Here is a 17,191-nt window from a genome sequence, read left to right on the forward strand (position 1 = left end):
CTCCCACGCTTCGCTCGGTGTGGGAATTTCTGCCCAACCCAAACAAAAATCAAAAGTTGTCTCCCATGAGCGGGGGAACATGTCTGCATATGGAAAAGTCAAAACTGCTGGCTTTGCCAAGAATCGCTTTGCACGAGCTCTGCCGCTGCATTGTAGCTCCTCAGATCAATGCCCCCCACCCCTTTATTGAGTGCCCGAGGACAAACACTATTAATACGTGATTTCGCCCTTAACAACAAGGGGCGCAAACACTACAGAATGGGTTTCCCTGCACTCCTAGGCCGGCCTGTGCACGTGCCTCAGATCCCGCAGCAGGACCAGCCCAGGGCGGGATACCTTGCTCTTTAACAAGGCTTCCGGGAGCCATGTTTTTAGGCAGGAAGTGGGGTGTGAGACTTGAAAGGACGTAAGATCAGATCTCGCTACTTGTCCTTCTACTCTTTCTGAAGGGGGCGGGGTATACTGGGTTATCAGGTCTTGCTATTGGTTAGCTCGCCTGCTCTTGGCACTAGAGTTTACAAGATTCTAATTAAGGAGATTCCATCCTGCTGGGAGACCCTGGAGACCACTGGAAACCTGCGCCTTTAGCTCATCCAGCAGGAATTATTAATAGTTGGGTCAGTGGCTGTCGTCTCCAGCCGGGAGTAGGCCCTGTAAAATGGTCCCACGCAGTGACACTGTACATGTGGGCGCGGATCAGTGGCGCAACGACCATTGGGCAGATTGGGCTTTAACCACCCCCCACATTTTGGGGTATATTGACTTGACCTGTCTGACCTGCAGAGCTGAAGCTGCACCAAAATAATCTCACTAGAAAGAGCACTTAAGTTTGCCCCTCTCCCACAGTCCCTCAAGTTAGCCCCTCTCCGGGCATTTTAAGGGTTAGTCCCCTTCCCGAAATTGAGTCCAGTTGCAACCCTGGTGCGGATGAACGGACATTAAAAATTATGATACCAATGCGACTCCACACTGCATGGTGGCTCCACACTGCAGCCGTAAATGGTGCATGGCGACTCCACATGGCGGTCGTAAATGGAGCATGGTGGCTCCACACTGCAGCCGTAAATGGAGCATGGCGACTCCACACTGCGGCCGTAAATGGAGCATGGCGGCTATAAGAGATCCTCAGGTTGCAATGTGAGGCCAGTCTGGAGGGACAATGTTACCCACCTCTCAGGGATGGTGTCAGGGCCTTACAAACTTTTCAAAAGAAAGGGGCCTGGGCCTCAAGTCCGTCCCCAGCTACTGCCCCGATATTGCCAGTCTGCAGTCTTGTAACTCAGCAATAAATTAATTTCTCTATTTTCATTCTGGCGCTTAAATTGAACACTTTGCAGTGATCAAATTACAAGCTGTGTTTTCCCGCCGGATATGCAGAAGTGTTATCACCTCATTGCCTTCGAAAACTCCATCCTCCACGTCAGTCACTTGCTGACAAAGAATGGTTTAGAGCTCTTCAGTGGGCATTTAGTGTTTAATCTCCATGCTGGCGAGCACTCATGATAATCACAGTCTACTAACCTTATCTTTGTCACCATTGTAATGCATGCACCCATGGGTGCCTCATACTGTTTTCGCTCTAAGCAGCGGTCCCCCAACCATCATGTTGAAACGGGCCCCCACATATCTTCAGCTGGGCCTGCCACCTCTTATCCCATTCATAAGAGCTTAATAAGCTTTTTAATTAAAAGGCGATTGATTGCCTCCCCCGCTCCCTGAGGTTTCCTCGCGGGAATTAGAGAACACCGTGTAACAAAGGCCCTTTGAGACGGCGTAGCCGAAAGTGGCGCGCTGAGACTCGCAAAAGGGATGCGTTGAGAGGTTGTCTGCACAAACAGGTTCTACAATCCTGGACACAAAGGGCGTCTTACAGCGAGTTGTGCTTGGTGCATTGGTGCATTGGTGCAGTAGAAAGTGCATTGGGTCAGTAGGTGACTTACGCAGGTGGAAAGTGACGAAGATCCGGTGTTGGTAGATTACTGCGCATCCAAATTGGTCGCAGGAGAATATTTTTGCGCATTTTGCCACATATGTATGTGGGGGGTGGGTTTAGGGATATCATTCATGTAGAGGGGTTAAGGGAGGATTGTGGGGGTCTTCTGCTTACATATAAAATGTACCTGTCAACAAAAATGCGTCCAATTCTCCAACGACCAATTTGATTGGATGTAATCATCCCAGACCTAAAGATCCTTCCAGCGAGTGAGAAGGTACTGGCCTCGCAATTGGTACATGACTGGCCTCTATGCAAAGCACAGCAACAAAAAGAGCCGTGTTACAAAAGAATGTGCAAAGGGGCAGAAGTGGCGCACGTGCATGTTGGGCTGGAGTCACAGGTTCTGCATTACTACTTCCACAGTGAGTAACGGGGAAAGCAAGTTGGTCAAATATTTAAATAAGAAAGATTAGACTAACAGCGAGGTGATAAGAGGGAAGGGAGAGAGTGGATGCAGAGAAAACCATCACATTATGGCCACAGACGGTGCCCAGGATCTGAAGCAGTCCAGTAAGGAGCTCAAGACCCTTCTCTTCAAGGAATGGCTCCTCTCTAACACCTAGGTCCACACACCATCCTCTCCCCACCCTACCTGAGGCTGGGTGATCTGAGTCCCACCGTTTCCTCTCCTGGTTCCTTGCAGATCCCTTGCTGCCAAATTGCCCCCTTTCTCCTGTTACCTCCCCACTCCCCACTCCCTTGTTTCTCAGCTTTCCCCACCGTGTTCTTCCCCCTACAGTTGTAATGATTGTGAAGCTCTCTGTCACTTCCCTAAGCTAGGTCTGTGCTCAGTAAATACTCTAATAAAAATCATAATTAAAGAATCGGGCAGGTGACGATATGTTAGGATCAGGGCTGGACTGGCCTATATGGGGGAACTCTGTTGATTTCCAGGTAGGCCTCGGTACTCTGGGCCTCTTTTGTGTTGAATTTCCAAATGTTTCCATAGGAAAGATGTTGGGCTAGTTTAAAATGTGCAATATGGGGTCCCTTTGAACATTATTGCCAGGGCCTCTTTTGGATCCCAGTCCACCCCTGGTTAAGATCGATTGCCTGCTAAGAAACCATCTCAGTACTGACACCCACGCAATTTCAAAAAAAGTAATGGACACTGGCACCATTTCACCAAAATAATAGGAGTAACGGAAGTCATGCTACACAATGGGCCTCATTACACGGATGGCGGTAAGGATTTACCGGTACCGGTAAAATACCGGTACCGGTAAATCCTTACCGCCTTACTACGAGGTCCCTTTGTGGGTTGGGGGATTTAACGCCTGCTTTTTGCAGGCGTTAAAAACCAACCCGCAAAGGGACCCAGGGAGCTAATTACGGTACCGCAATTTGCGGTACCGTAATTAGCGCCTTCCCCATTCCCATTGAGCCCTATGGGGCGAAAATGGGAATGGGGAAGGGCAATGGTGGAATGGGGAATTAACGTCCTGCCAACCTTGGAATGGGGTGGTAATTCCCCTTTCCGCCAAGGCGGTGCCGGTATTTTACCGGCATGAACCATGGCGCCAATAGCGCCATGGTTCTCCGCCATCCGTGTTATGAGGCCCAATGACTCTCCGGTGGCATTAGAGGAAGTTACACTACATGACCTTTGAACCCTGCTAAATCACAAGAAGTGGTTTAAAAAATACTATTAGTGGAAAACGATTACCGAACCACAAATCCCACAGAAGCAGATAAAAGGGGGGCTCAGTATTCAGAAGATGCTGCGGAGGTCTGGGGGGACACCTTTGCAGCTCCCAGAGGCCCCAAAGGATTAAAGGAGACCTCAATCATCGGTTATGGTGGCCGCTGACCGCACAACCCATGCTGGTTATGCCCCTCGAAGCTAGCAGTCCTGGGGCCAAAATCAATGCGGCGCCCATGTTGAGGTCTCACATGAGACCCTTGGCTATCCTAGGGCCACTGCCCGGCTGGCGATGGAGCTTCTCCAGATCCTAAATCAGAACTAAAGCTATGGAATAAATTATTAGGATTAGATTCTAAAGGCACCTTAAGTTTTAACTTCGGAACTATACTATAGTGGACAGCACATCTCTGTCCCAGTCCTACACCATTCAATTCAATGGGGCCGTATAATGACGGAGTCCTTACGGGGCTTCGGTTAATGCATTTTTAGATGTTTTGAAGTCGATAAATCCGTACAAAATATACAACAAATAGGAGTCAAAGGCCCTCATTAGGAGTTTGTCAGTATCCCACCGGTAATTCAGGGAAACTCCACTTACCATCTCCGCCGCCTGATATCCCGGTATTACTGCAGTATTATGGACAGTGGAATGACGGTAAGTTCCCATTCCCATGGAGGCCAATATGACTCCATGGGATGGGATTTACTGAATCACTGGCACCGGCATTATCGGTGCCGGTGATTCAGGCATCTATCTGCTGGGCTGCTGGGGCTCTGATCTATAGGCAGGTCAGGCCTCCTGGGAGATTCATGCCTCCATCGGCCGACTTGTGCTTTGCCGGTCCGGAAATAATGTTGGTGTCAGAATTACCGGAATTGTTTTCTGTACCAGCAAAGTTGTATTGAGGCTATCAACGTCTTCCATATACTGCTCAGTGTTTACAATAAGCCTTCCAGCTTCTCTTGAACACACTGGTGGTAGTTGGACGTCTCTGAGTGCCTCCCTTTTCGTCCTGTGACAAATTTGGAAGTTGCTTTTTTCACTTCAGTTTTGTTCTGTGAAGGCATCATGAAGTAAGACACAGACGTAAAGTTCAAACCAAAGATATTTATTAACTTAAATGTTGTGATGGTTGAAGGCCTAACTTACCCGATGCTAAGGTGGGATTTCCCTACCTGAACGAAACTAAGGAAAGTCTGAGTCAAAGAGTTCAATTTAAAAGTCTGTCTGTGTCCAACCCCTATCCTTGCACTCACAACTAAAGCTAACAAGTGTGTAGGGATGTCAAAGGTAAAGGAAACAGTGCTCAACCAAAAGTTCTGAGCTTCTTCCAGCTCGTAGCTTTCCTTCAGCTCCCCTTCCCCAAGCATAAGAAAATTCCATGAAAAAAACAGTGTCCTTATCTTTCAACATTCAGGTCTCTCTGGTCTAGGTGCAGTTGACAGACTACACGGTCCACCCGTCACAGGTCGCGCAACCAGGATCCCATGTCTCCTCAGCCCACACAGGTTCCTTGTCACTTGCTCCTGTGCACCAAGTCACCTTTAGTTAGTTCCTTTTATGGGCCTCTTGACTTAGTGTGTAATCATGCCCTTCTATTGGCTTCTCCTTGATAACCTCATGTCTCTTCCCCCACGTGTCACAGACCTCTTGACAAACCTTGGCCTTGCCACACTGCAATCACTCATAAAAGTCCACTATTTGGCTTCCTTCAGCCTTTAATGTACTTGAATTCAAGGTTATTTACATATATTCAATATTGTTCACTTTCAGTTCGGTGTTCAATGGGCCCTTGTGTTGCTTAATTTTATTCAGTATACCATGTGCATTTGTTTGCTTCAATATTAAGTTTTCATTTAGTTCAATATTCAATATGCTTTTGTTTGCTTCAATGTTACGTTTCCATTTAGTTTGGTATTCAATATGCATTTATTCTCTTTCTTTCATGGACCGTTACTCACTCGTGGTGCTATAGGAGCACCCCAATGCTTGAGCGCCCTTCTGACACTCACCATCCTTCTGTGTTTCTCCCCCGCTGTTCCCATGACTTCCTCTCGGCTTCCGAAGCTGGAAAATCCACTGGCGCGAGCCCCGCTTGCTTGCTGTGTGTTTCCTTCCACACTCCGGCACCGCCAAGGTTTCTGCCTGGACGCGGAGGGCATCCTCTGAGCTCCAGGCTCCTCAGCAGCTCCTGCTGCTTGCGCTGCCTTACGGATGCTCCAAGGCTTGTGGGGAGTACACAGCCCACTCACATAGGGTCCCACAAATCCTCTGTGATAGCTGCCGGCATCTTGGCTTGTTCTCCGGTCCCACCCCAGCTGTCTCCTCACAAGGGTCTCCTGCTGTTCCCCTGTTGCTCTCTTCCCTGCTGGGACGGTCTCCTTTTATGTACCTGCAGCACGCTGACAGGCTGCAGGTGTGGATATTAAATAGCCCTGCCTGACCACAATGAAAGGGACATGCCTGACCAGCACAGCTCTTAGCAAGCATTTTCCTTGTCCCAATACAAGAGTGGTGAAAGAGTGTTGCCTTCATTACTCTTAGTTGCTTCTTCTTTGTCCCAGTACTGTCAAGGGGTACATGTAGGAAAATGAGGGGGGCTGGCTTATAATAGCCCTTAAAGGTTGGGGGAGGGTTAGGTTGGTCACCCCTTGGCACCCCACTCCTAATCCTCAAGGACCCTCCACCCAGGTGATCCTCCTTCGCTTCTCCACCCCCAGGCTCAGGATCCAAAAGCGATGGCCTTTCCCTGGCCACCTGCTCAGAGGATCCAAGGGGAGTAGGAGTGAGAACACCCTCAGGTTTCTTACAGTTCCCAGACTTTGAAACGCTGAATGCAGGGGAATCCGACCCTTACTTTTACCTCACTGTTGACATTAATTCGTTTTGGCTGCACCACATATAAGCCAAAACGATTGCATTACAGTAGAGCTATGGGGAATGGCATACGAGGAAGGATACAAGGCTTGTAGGTGTTGTTTGGTTATTTGCCCACCCATTGACTGCCCATGGCCATGTTAATCCCTATGGCCATTCCCACCCAGTTCCTGCCCCTCCCTGCCCAAAACACATTCTCCTGGGATCTCTTTGAGTTAGCCTTACCAAGCCTTAGCATCCAACTGCATGCCTGACGTGACTGCCAGCATTATTTCAAAGCAGTCGAGTTAGTGGGCCTCATTACAAGTATGGCGGTAAGGCAACAACGGTGCTGGTATCGCTAACGACACCTTTGCTACCGTACCGCCATACTAGGAGTTCAGCTCGTGGGTGCCCTTGCAGCCCTTGCAGGTCAGGTCTGACCTGGTGGCTGCACCGGCACCCGCGAGCAGCATATGATGGTAGCACTGCTACGTTACTAACGGTACCGGGCTACCACCCTGCCCATGCCCATTGAGCACTATGGGGCTCAAATGGGAATGGGGTTATACCGGGCCCGGCACCCGCGAAAGGGCAATTACCGGGTCTGGCTGGGCCGGCAAGGCTACCTCCAACCTCGTAATGATGCCCAATGACTTAGTTGGAGCTGGAAGCACTTTACAGATTTAATAAAATGTCCTAACCAGGTCTGCCTTGAGCAACCTAATTTACAAGCGCTGGTCGTGTCCTTCACTGAAGTCCTCTTAAAAACAAGTATTGGTAAAGCCAACCGTTTGGCACTGCCATTAGATTGCCAGGTTGACACATCATTTTGCAGCTGCTATCATTGATGGCCCATTAATACAACTATGGCAGTACTATGCAAGGGCCTTACCCATGGCTACAAAATAGCCCACACTGTTGGCATTGCCAAAGATTGTTTTTTCTGCCTTCGAAGTTATTTACTCCCAAAATGTTAAGAACTAGTGTACATGCCCGTTTACACGGGCCAAAGTGCAGGTTTTCTTTAACACAGTAGGACCACTATTGATTGTAAGCCTACAGCTCCCTCTAGTGGTGACAACAGGCGAAGCAATGCAAATTGGACCACGGTATATCCTAAGGAAACAGCTCCCTCTAGAAGAGCATTCTGTGCATTCGGGCAGCCTCTACTGCGCATGACGGCATCGGACAAACATACATCTGGCCATTTATTATTGTTAGCTGGAAATACTTTGACATACAAACTATGGACAACTTCCAAAACTTGAGGCATGGAATTTGTTTTACTTTCACAAAAAAAGCAGGATATGTGAATGTGGAACACATGTGGTTCCATCAGCATGAGAGACCTCACCCCTTCTGCAGGTGAATCCCAGAGGTCTCTAACGAAGCGTTGATTCACCCCCAAAGTCCAAACATCAGTCATGAATTTGGAAAAACTGACAATGGAAATCATTTTATGTCTGATATGATAACTAAATGAATGTTGATTGTGTTTTTTCCTTATTTTGCATTATGTATCATTTATAAATAATTAAATTTGATCTACATATGTTAATAATCTTTTTGTCTTATTCTTTGGTTTGTATTGGTTAAAATTTACATTTTTATTAGGGACTTGACATTCCATGTTGTTTTTTGTATGTATTTCATGTACAAAATACAAATTCGTCATTGATGTATTTTTTAAACTATCAAATACATTTGTAAAATTCAATAAATATGGATACATTGGGCCTCACCAGGGGTAGGGCAAAGTGGCAAAAATGTGCCACTAACGCTATTACCGACGCATTACCGCTCTGCCCAATCCCGAGTTTGGACAGAAAGTTGGAGGTTTACCGCCAGCTTTTTGCTGGAAAGTAAAACTCTCCACTTTCCGTGCATTTACGGTGCTATTACTGCAGCGCTAATACTGCTGGCGGTAATAGCGCTGTTACTGCCCTATAGAATTCTATGGAAAATGGGGAGTAACAGCCTTACCACAACTCGAGATCCGGCGCTAATAGCGCCGGACAGAGTTGTGTTAATACTATCTTGTGTTGGCAGTCCCCCGGCAGATTTACTGCTGGTATACCGCCAAGGTTGTGACCAGGCCCATTGTCTTACATTGCCTTCTGCACCCAACGTTTAGGGGACAGAGCCAGTATCAAACCCTTAAAGAACAAATTCTGAACCCACCCATAGGGGACAGCGTCTACACACAAACTGTAGAGGCCCGAGTCAGTAGTGTACCCTCAAAGGACAAGGTGCCCAATCCTTTGAAGAGAAAGTCTGCACTCAATCCTCAGTGGGCACAGTCAATACCCAACCAGCTGTGGACAAAGTCTACTGCCAGGCACTAGGGGGCAGAGTTATTGCCCAGCCCTTTGGGGAAAGGAGACAGAGAGAGAGGGTAGGCAGAGCACCTGGGGTAAAAAGAGGGCCAGTGTGAGAGAGTAGGGCAGACAGCCGCAGCCAGCCACAAACGCAGGGGCAGGAGGGGAAGGAGAGGCAAAGCAGAGGGCCTGGGGTGGTTGGGTCAGAAGGAGAGAAGAGAGATGCAGTGGGGAAAGGGTGCATGGATGTATTTGGTGCTTTTACTGTATGCAGCCAGGAGTAGGCAGAGGCCCAGGCCTGCCCCTTGGCAGGCTCTGAGAGTGTTCTGAAACATCTCACCTGGGCTTCTTCGGATTCCGTGTCCTCCTTCTGTCCAGCTCCCGGGAACTGCTAGGAAAAAAGAAATATTAAACGTCAGCCTGTGTTTATTGCACCCCAGAAAAAGAATCTTGTAAAACCTCAAGGTATGTACTAGGATGGTAGGACCCGTGCACGCTCCCATCATAACATCAGCAGTGATTCTGAGCAGACTCCACTCTTTAGCAACAGCACTTCAGGCGCTATCAGACCCAAGGCGCTGTAGTCAAGCAGGCCTAGCCTAGGGCTCTCCCCTTCAGATAACATACCGCCTAGTGTCCCCCCCTAGAACTCTAGAAACAGAACGGGACTCGCATCCAGGGTATTTCTGACCTGCACCATCGACACCACAGGTTTCCCATCTGCCTCTCCCTCTACCCCTCCCTCTCTTCTCCCAGAGACATGCTCAGCGAGGCCAGCAAACATGGCAAAACATTACCTGTGCCAACATGCAAATCTATACCCGGTGCCTTAAGTGGCTTGAGACTCGAGCCGGGACTCTTAGGCCGTGTAGCCTGACGGGGGTTGCGTCGCAATTAACAGACATCATTTACGTCCCCTGAATGTTGACTGTTAGGCCACGCCCCTGTTAGAGCCTATTTTGCTCGATTTTGCAAAAGGGTCTGGTCCGTGGCCTAACAGGCTGCATTCAGCCCAGGTAAGTATTGCCAGTCTTTTGATTGCTGGGCTGACCCCCTGCCAGGCACCCCTTTCACTGGAGATGTGGGGATCATCACCTCTCACATGGGGTGCAAAGGTGATGGTCCATGCATCTCTAATGAAAGGGGTGCCTGCAGGGGGTCGGCGACCCAACGAAAAGGCGAGGCTTTTTTTGTAAAGCCTGAAGTGCTTTTCCAGGCATCCACGGATTCCCTGGCAGTGACCTACTCCATGTGGCATGGGGACGGCAGCCGCTGCCTGATCTTGACCCTGGGGGTGGTAATATGAAGGAGGATCACATGGGGGAGACAGGTACCGGGATAGGTGGTGACTTCATTGAAGAAGACACAGTATTCCCCCCTTCACATGAGGAAGGCTCTCTGACACCCAAGACCTTAATGCAACGGTTCCCCCTTGTAGAGAGGGTCAAGAAACCTTTTCTCTACAGTACTCTGGTCAGGTCCCCACCTTTAACTGCCCGTGGGTGGTAGGGGTGTACCCTACAAATCAACATAACATAACCTAAACACCCACTATTCACATACAACACCTTTTGTGTCTGAAATTGCCTTTATGTGAAACGTGTAAGAAAAATCATCTAAGGGTTAAAAGTCCAATAACTTCCATGGACTCCAACCCCCATAAACACCTAAGTACTGAGACGAGGAAGATCTCTGAGGAAATCCATTTAAGAGTTAAAAGTCCAATGACATGCATGGACTCCAACTCCCATAATCACACAGGTACTGAGACGAGGAGGATGATGAAGGAGTTTGTGCAAAGTGACAGGAGCTCGAAGTACAACATGCAGGCCAGCTGTTTTTCCAAACCTTCAATGCGCGGGACATTTAAAGATGGCAACCGCACTATGTTGATGAGAAGTGCAAGAGAGGACGTTAAACCCCAAACTGAGGCTCACGAAGCACACCGAAAGGCTTGCTCCAACGCAGAATGCCGTCGTAACAGAAGGAGAGATGACGTGTGCAAGCAGGGTCATGGAAACGTTGGACCACTCAGAAGCTGCTGGATGTCAGACCACTTGCAGAGACAGCGCTTTGCTGTCCAGGGTGAAATAGAAAGCCAGCGTGCCATCGCGGAGCAGGGCAGGGCGCTTGAAGAACGTCCGCTCACTCCACAGTAAAAAGTGTGTGAAGAAGCCATACCGCAGAATCACAAGCAGATTCTGAGATTCTGGAAGAGACTGGAGAGGCTGTCCCAAGCAGCTGGGGACCCCGAAGGATTCCGACAAGCGTACCAACCACCAATGTTTGAATGGTACTAATTTGCTGATGCAGAAAATACTAAACGTTTGTTTTAATGCAGTCAAGGCATAGTACAAATTCAACACCCAATAAGAAGAATGTTTGAATGCAGACAAGACAAAGTACAAAGGCAAACCCCAAACCAATACAGATATATGAGATGCCAGTGGGAGGGAGAAATCCCAATCCAATACAGATATACGAGATGCCAGTGGGAGGGAGAGACCCCAGTCCAATACAGATATACGAGATGCCAGTGGGAGGGAGAAACACCAATCTAATACAGATATATGAGAAGCCAGTGGGAGGGAGAAACCCCAATCCAATACAGATATATGAGATGCCAGTGGGAGGGAGAAACCCCAATCCAATACAGATATACGAGATGCCAGTGGGAGGGAGAAACCCCAATCCAATACAGATATATGAGAAGCCAGTGGGAGGGAGAGACCCCAATCCAATACAGATATATGAGAAGCCAGTGGGAGGGAGAAACCGCAATCCAATACAGATATACGAGAAGCCAGTGGGAGGGAGAGACCGCAATCCAATACAGATATACGAGATGCCAGTGGGAGGGAGAAACCCCAATCCAATACAGATATACGAGATGCCAGTGGGAGGGAGAAACCCCAATCCAATACAGATATACGAGAAGCCAGTGGGAGGGAGAGACCGCAATCCAATACAGATATACGAGATGCCATTGGGAGGGAGAAACCCCAATCCAATACAGATATACGAGAAGCCAGTGGGAGGGAGAAACCTCAATCCAATACAGATATATGAGATGCCAGTGGGAGGGAGAAATTTGAGCAGGTGTTACCATAGATAGATATAACAAGCATCTCACGTTATATGCTATTTTGGTATGCCCAAAGAACTGAGAAACACATAAGAAGTCCGGGCAAGTGAGTAGACCAGCCAGCTAAAATTGATTAAAGATTCCTGGCAGGGGAGTATACCAGGTGATCTAGAAACCCATAAAACAAGCCCTGGCATGTGAGTATACCAGGCAAGTAGCACTGAACAAACATACCTGACTCGCGACTTACCAGGCAATCTGCAAACTTACAAGAAGTCTACAGAAAGATTGTCCCAGAATGTATTGCTTAAACAAGAACTTTGCGAGTCCAGAGAAGGTCCAAAGGAACTGTTGTTTAAAAAGACAATTTTGCTATCCTATTTAAAGAATCCAGAGGGCGGGAACCACCCTGTGGATCCAAGGTTCTTTACCTTGGCGAACATTTTCGCTGGAGTTATTCTTATGCTTTTGATTTGGAACACTTTTGCCAACATCAAGTCCAAGACTTTTCCTTGCACCCTTTTTTGTTTTGTTTGTAGTGTGAGGGCCAGGATAGTTTGGACACAAGGACGGCTCGTCAGTTACTGACATCCTGACACAGAGAGATCCTTGTTTTTGCTTTCCAGAGGCAGAGCCAGAATTCTCTAACAAGTTGAGCCCACTGCAGTGACATTAATATTTGTAAATGCCCACACAGCGCTGCTGAGTGGGCATTTACAGATTTTGGGTGGACCTTGCCCACTTAGGCTCTACCCCGTCTATGCCTCTGTTGCTTTCTAGGTACGAAACACATCCTCTTTAGAATAGGGCTAGAAAGGTAATTTCCCAACCCATTTTTATTTAATAAATGTCTTTATTGGAAAACATGAATACCTTGTGTCTGGCTCTCATTTCAGACCCCTCAGCACCCCTTTAATTAGAGATGCAGGGGTGTTGATCGCTGCATCTAATGAAAGAGGTGCCTAGCAGGGGGTCGGAGACATAATGAAAAGGCAAGGCTTTTTTTTGTAAAGCCTGACGCTCTCGCTTACATGCAGGAGCTTCAGACTTTAGAAAAAAGCCTTGCCTTTGGTGGTCTCGGGTTAGCAGAGGACTCAGAAACAATTTTCGCTGCCTGCCGGGGCTCTATCCTGGCTAGCCCCGGCCCACTTAAAGCTCTGTCTGTACGCTCTTTCAGAACTCTGCCAGCTCTGTGCCTAAGAAAGCATGCACAGGTTCTTAGAATGGAAAGCTGTGGTCGGAATGAATAAATGTCTTTGGGCTAGGAAGGTTTGCACCAGTACTGCCGATGCCAGAATGCATAAATGTGTCTGCGCTAGGACGTTTTGCACCAGTACTGTCGAGGTCAGAATGCATAAATGGCTCTATGCTAGGAAATTTTGCACCAGTACTGCCGAGGTCAGAATGCGAAAATGGCTCTGAGCTAGGAAGTTTTGCACATGTACTGCTGAGGTCAGAATGCATAAATGTCTCTGCACTAGGAAGTTTTGCACCAGTACTGCAGAAGTCAGAATGCATAAATGGCTCTGGCACTAGGAAGTTTTGCACCAGTACTGCCGAGGTCAGAATGCATAAATGGCTCTGCTGCTAGGAAGATTTGCACCAGTACTGCAGAGGTCATCATGCATAAATGGTCATGGCGCTAGGAAGTTTTGCACCAGTACTGCCGAGGTCAGAATGCATAAATGGCTGTGCACTAGGAAGGTTTGCACCAGTACTCACAAGGTCAGAAAGCATAAATGGCTCTCCGCTGGGAAGTTTTGCACCAGTACTGCCGAGGTCAGAATGCATAAATGTCTCTGCACTAGGAAGGTTTGCACCAGTACTCCCAAGGTCAGAATGCATAAATGGCTGTGCGCTAGGAAGTTTTGCACCAGTACTGCCGAGGTCAGAATGCATAAATGGCTCTGGCGCTAGGAAGTTTTGCACCAGTACTGTCAAGTTCAAAATGCATAAATGACCCTGCGCTTGGAGGTTTTCCAACCGTGCTGCTGAGGTCAGAATACATAAATGGATCTGTGCTAGGAAGTTTTGCACCAGTACTGCCGAGGTCAGAATGCATAAATGGCTCTATGCTAGGAAATTTTGCACCAGTACTGCCGAGGTCAGAATGCGAAAATGGCTCTGAGCTAGGATGTTTTGCACATGTACTGCTGAGGTCAGAATGCATAAATGTCTCTGCACTAGGAAGTTTTGCACCAGTACTGCAGAAGTCAGAATGCATAAATGGCTCTGGCACTAGGAAGTTTTGCACCAGTACTGCCGAGGTCAGAATGCATAAATGGCTCTGCTGCTAGGAGGATTTGCACCAGTACTGCAGAGGTCATCATGCATAAATGGTCATGGCGCTAGGAAGTTTTGCACCAGTACTGCCGAGGTCAGAATGCATAAATGGCTGTGCACTAGGAAGGTTTGCACCAGTACTCACAAGGTCAGAAAGCATAAATGGCTCTGCGCTGGGAAGTTTTGCACCAGTACTGCCGAGGTCAGAATGCATAAATGTCTCTGCACTAGGAAGGTTTGCACCAGTACTCCCAAGGTCAGAATGCATAAATGGCTGTGCGCTAGGAAGTTTTGCACCAGTACTGCCGAGGTCAGAATGCATAAATGGCTCTGGCGCTAGGACGTTTTGCACCAGTACTGTCAAGTTCAAAATGCATAAATGACCCTGCGCTTGGAGGTTTTCCAACCGTGCTGCTGAGGTCAGAATACATAAATGGATCTGTGCTAGGAAGTTTTGCACCAGTACTGCTGAGGTCAGAATGCATAAATGGCTCTGGCGCTAGGAAGTTTTGCAGCAATGCTGCCAAGGTCAGAATGCATAACTGGCTCTGTGCTTGGAAGTTTTGCACCAGGACTGCTGTGGTTAGAATGCATAAATTGCTCTGCGCTAGGAAGTTTTGCACCAGTACTCCCGAGCTTAGAATGCATAAAAGGCTCTGCGCTAGGAAGTTTTGCACCAGTATTGCCGAGGTCAGCATGCATAAATGGCTCTGCGCTAGGAGGTTTTGTACCAACACTGCACAGAGCATTGCATTTTTGCACAACTCTATTGGTGCGTATGCTAACAGTAAATATCAGTGGCCCTATTCATGGATTTATTTCTGTTGGAAACAGTGGACTTGCGTGCCAAGCTGCGTGCAAATCCGCGTTCGTCAATTCATGGAACCAACTGCGCTGGACTTTCTTGGGACTTGCGTGAGAGACCACAAAGAGAGTGGGCATGGCTTGCGCAGAGGTCTGGGAAAGGTGCGGAACACAGAAAATAGGGAAGAACATGCAAAGAAGTGGGCATTACGAGCGACGGCCAACAGGCAGGCCTTCGCATGCCCACAATTGCACGGCACAAGACGCATTCATGGATTCGATTGAGCAAATTCCTGGCCGGGAAATGGCCATGCAAGTCCTTCATACATTCCGCCACTCAAAGGCAGGCATAGGAATCGCAGCACGTAGGTGGGTTTGCATGTCGGATTTCTGGGAGCATGTACGTAACCGGCATTACGATCCGAATTAGGGGTGCACGTACTTAGTGTAGCGGGGTGCAGGAACGGTTTACGGTGGTTTGCATGCAGATTTTTCGAGATTTCAACCGAGTTACGATTTTTCATAATCATGTTGTTGGGGTGCCGGAAACAGTTACGGGAGACCCTGCGCAGGGTCTCCGAGATACAGGCCTGATTGCAGGGGACCCCACTCACTCTTTGAAGGGTGCGTGTATTCATGCCCCGGGGAGCGTGCAAAGGTAGCTGTTCTGGCAGTTTATGCTATGTGTGTGGGCGTGTCGGGGCGTTCCGGCTGCGACTTGCGATTACGGTTACTTTGCGCAGTACATTCCATGAGTATGCGGGGCACACACTTTTTGTTCTTTGCGCGGTGTCCGTCTCGGCGCGCGGCCCTTAAGGGATTTCTGCGCACATTTCCATGAATCGGTCAGGTGTTTATATAGCGCGCCATGGCTCTTGTAAGCACTGTAATAATGACTGCTGTAGCTAGTCAATGACCTCTGGCGCTTTATGTAATCTGGCCCCTGCTTTAGCAGAATTAAGGATGATGGAATCCGTGCTTCTGTAGGAGCAGCCTACTCTCACACTGAGGATTCCACGGCCGGCACTACAAGCGGGAGGGAGGGGCAGCATCCTGCCACCAGCGATACAGAGAGGCCAACACCACCAGCACGCCCCTTCCCCTACTCCTGTGACCAGCTTTACCCTCGCCCAGCACCACTCCTTTTGCTCCCTGAGCCCTGCACAGACCCTTTGCACCCACTTCCACCCCAGTTATTGCCCCTCCCCTCCACACTGCTCCCCTCTCTCTCCTTTCTAGCCCCCTCCAGCACTCCCTCTCCCTCGTGCAATGTTCTGAATTCACGCCTCCACACCGCAGGCTCTGCCAACTCCTGCAGGAAGCCTCCATTTTTGGAAAAGGCGAGTCATTATCTTGCATCAAAAAATGCGCCCATTAACCTCCTCCACTCTGCACAAAATAATGCTCTCTCGCCTGAACTGAAAGCTGTGCCTTGGCCTCACAAAATGGCTGGCCAGCACTCCGGATGTCTGGCTGCGCCTTTAACCAGTCACCCACAAGGGTCACGGCAGACACCCAGGCCAAGCTCGCACTCAGCTGCACCCGCCTGAATTGGCCCAAAGGCGTTTCCGTAGCTCTCCGAAATCCCCCTGCAGCCACTGGACGCATGGTCTTGCATGCTGCTAAAAGGCGTGTTTGGGATGCATGGTCCTGCATGCTGCTAAAAGGCGTGTTTGTCACGCATGGTCTTGCATGCTGCTAAAAGGCGTGTTTGGGATGCATGGTCCTGCATACTGCTAAAAGGCGTGTTTGGGACGCATAGTCCTGCATGCTGCTGAAAGGCGTGTTTGGGACGCATAGTCCTGCATTCTGCTGAAAGGCGTGTTTGGGACGCATAGTCCTGCATGCTGCTAAAAGGCGTGTTTGGCACGCATGGTCTTGCATGCTGCTAAAAGGCGTGTTTGGCACGCATGGTCCTGCATGCAGCTAAAAGGCGTGTTTGGGAAGCATGGTCCTGCATGCTGCTAAAAGGTATGTTTGGCACACATGGTCTTGCGTGCTGCTGAAAGGTGTGTTTGGGACGCATAGTCCTGCATGCTGCTAAAAGGCGTGTTTGGCATGCATGGTCCTGCATGCAGCTAAAAGGCGTGTTTGGGAAGCATGGTCCTGCATGCTGCTAAAAGGCGTGTTTGGCACGCATGGTCCTGCATGCAGCTAAAAGGCGTGTTTGGGAAGCATGGTCCTGCATGCTGCTAAAAGG

The 17,191-nt window shown here is 48.8% G+C and overlaps 1 protein-coding gene across 2 annotated transcripts in view; it reads right to left on the reverse strand.

Annotated features, from left to right (window-relative positions):
* EPPK1 (epiplakin 1) overlaps positions 1-17,191 on the reverse strand; it is a 222,314-nt gene that overhangs the window by 118,011 nt on the left and 87,112 nt on the right. The window contains exon 3 of one of the 2 annotated variants that reach the window (XM_069621856.1): positions 9,160-9,207. The gene's annotated coding sequence lies outside the window, so the exon portion shown is untranslated. Of the gene's footprint in view, positions 1-9,159; positions 9,211-17,191 lie in introns of both variants that reach the window. The other variant, XM_069621855.1, reaches the window with a different exon arrangement.

The sequence above is a fragment of the Ambystoma mexicanum genome, chromosome 5q (assembly GCF_040938575.1).
Source record: "Ambystoma mexicanum isolate Mex_15411 chromosome 5q, UKY_AmexF1_1, whole genome shotgun sequence".
Classification (NCBI taxonomy): Eukaryota; Metazoa; Chordata; class Amphibia; order Caudata; family Ambystomatidae; genus Ambystoma; species Ambystoma mexicanum.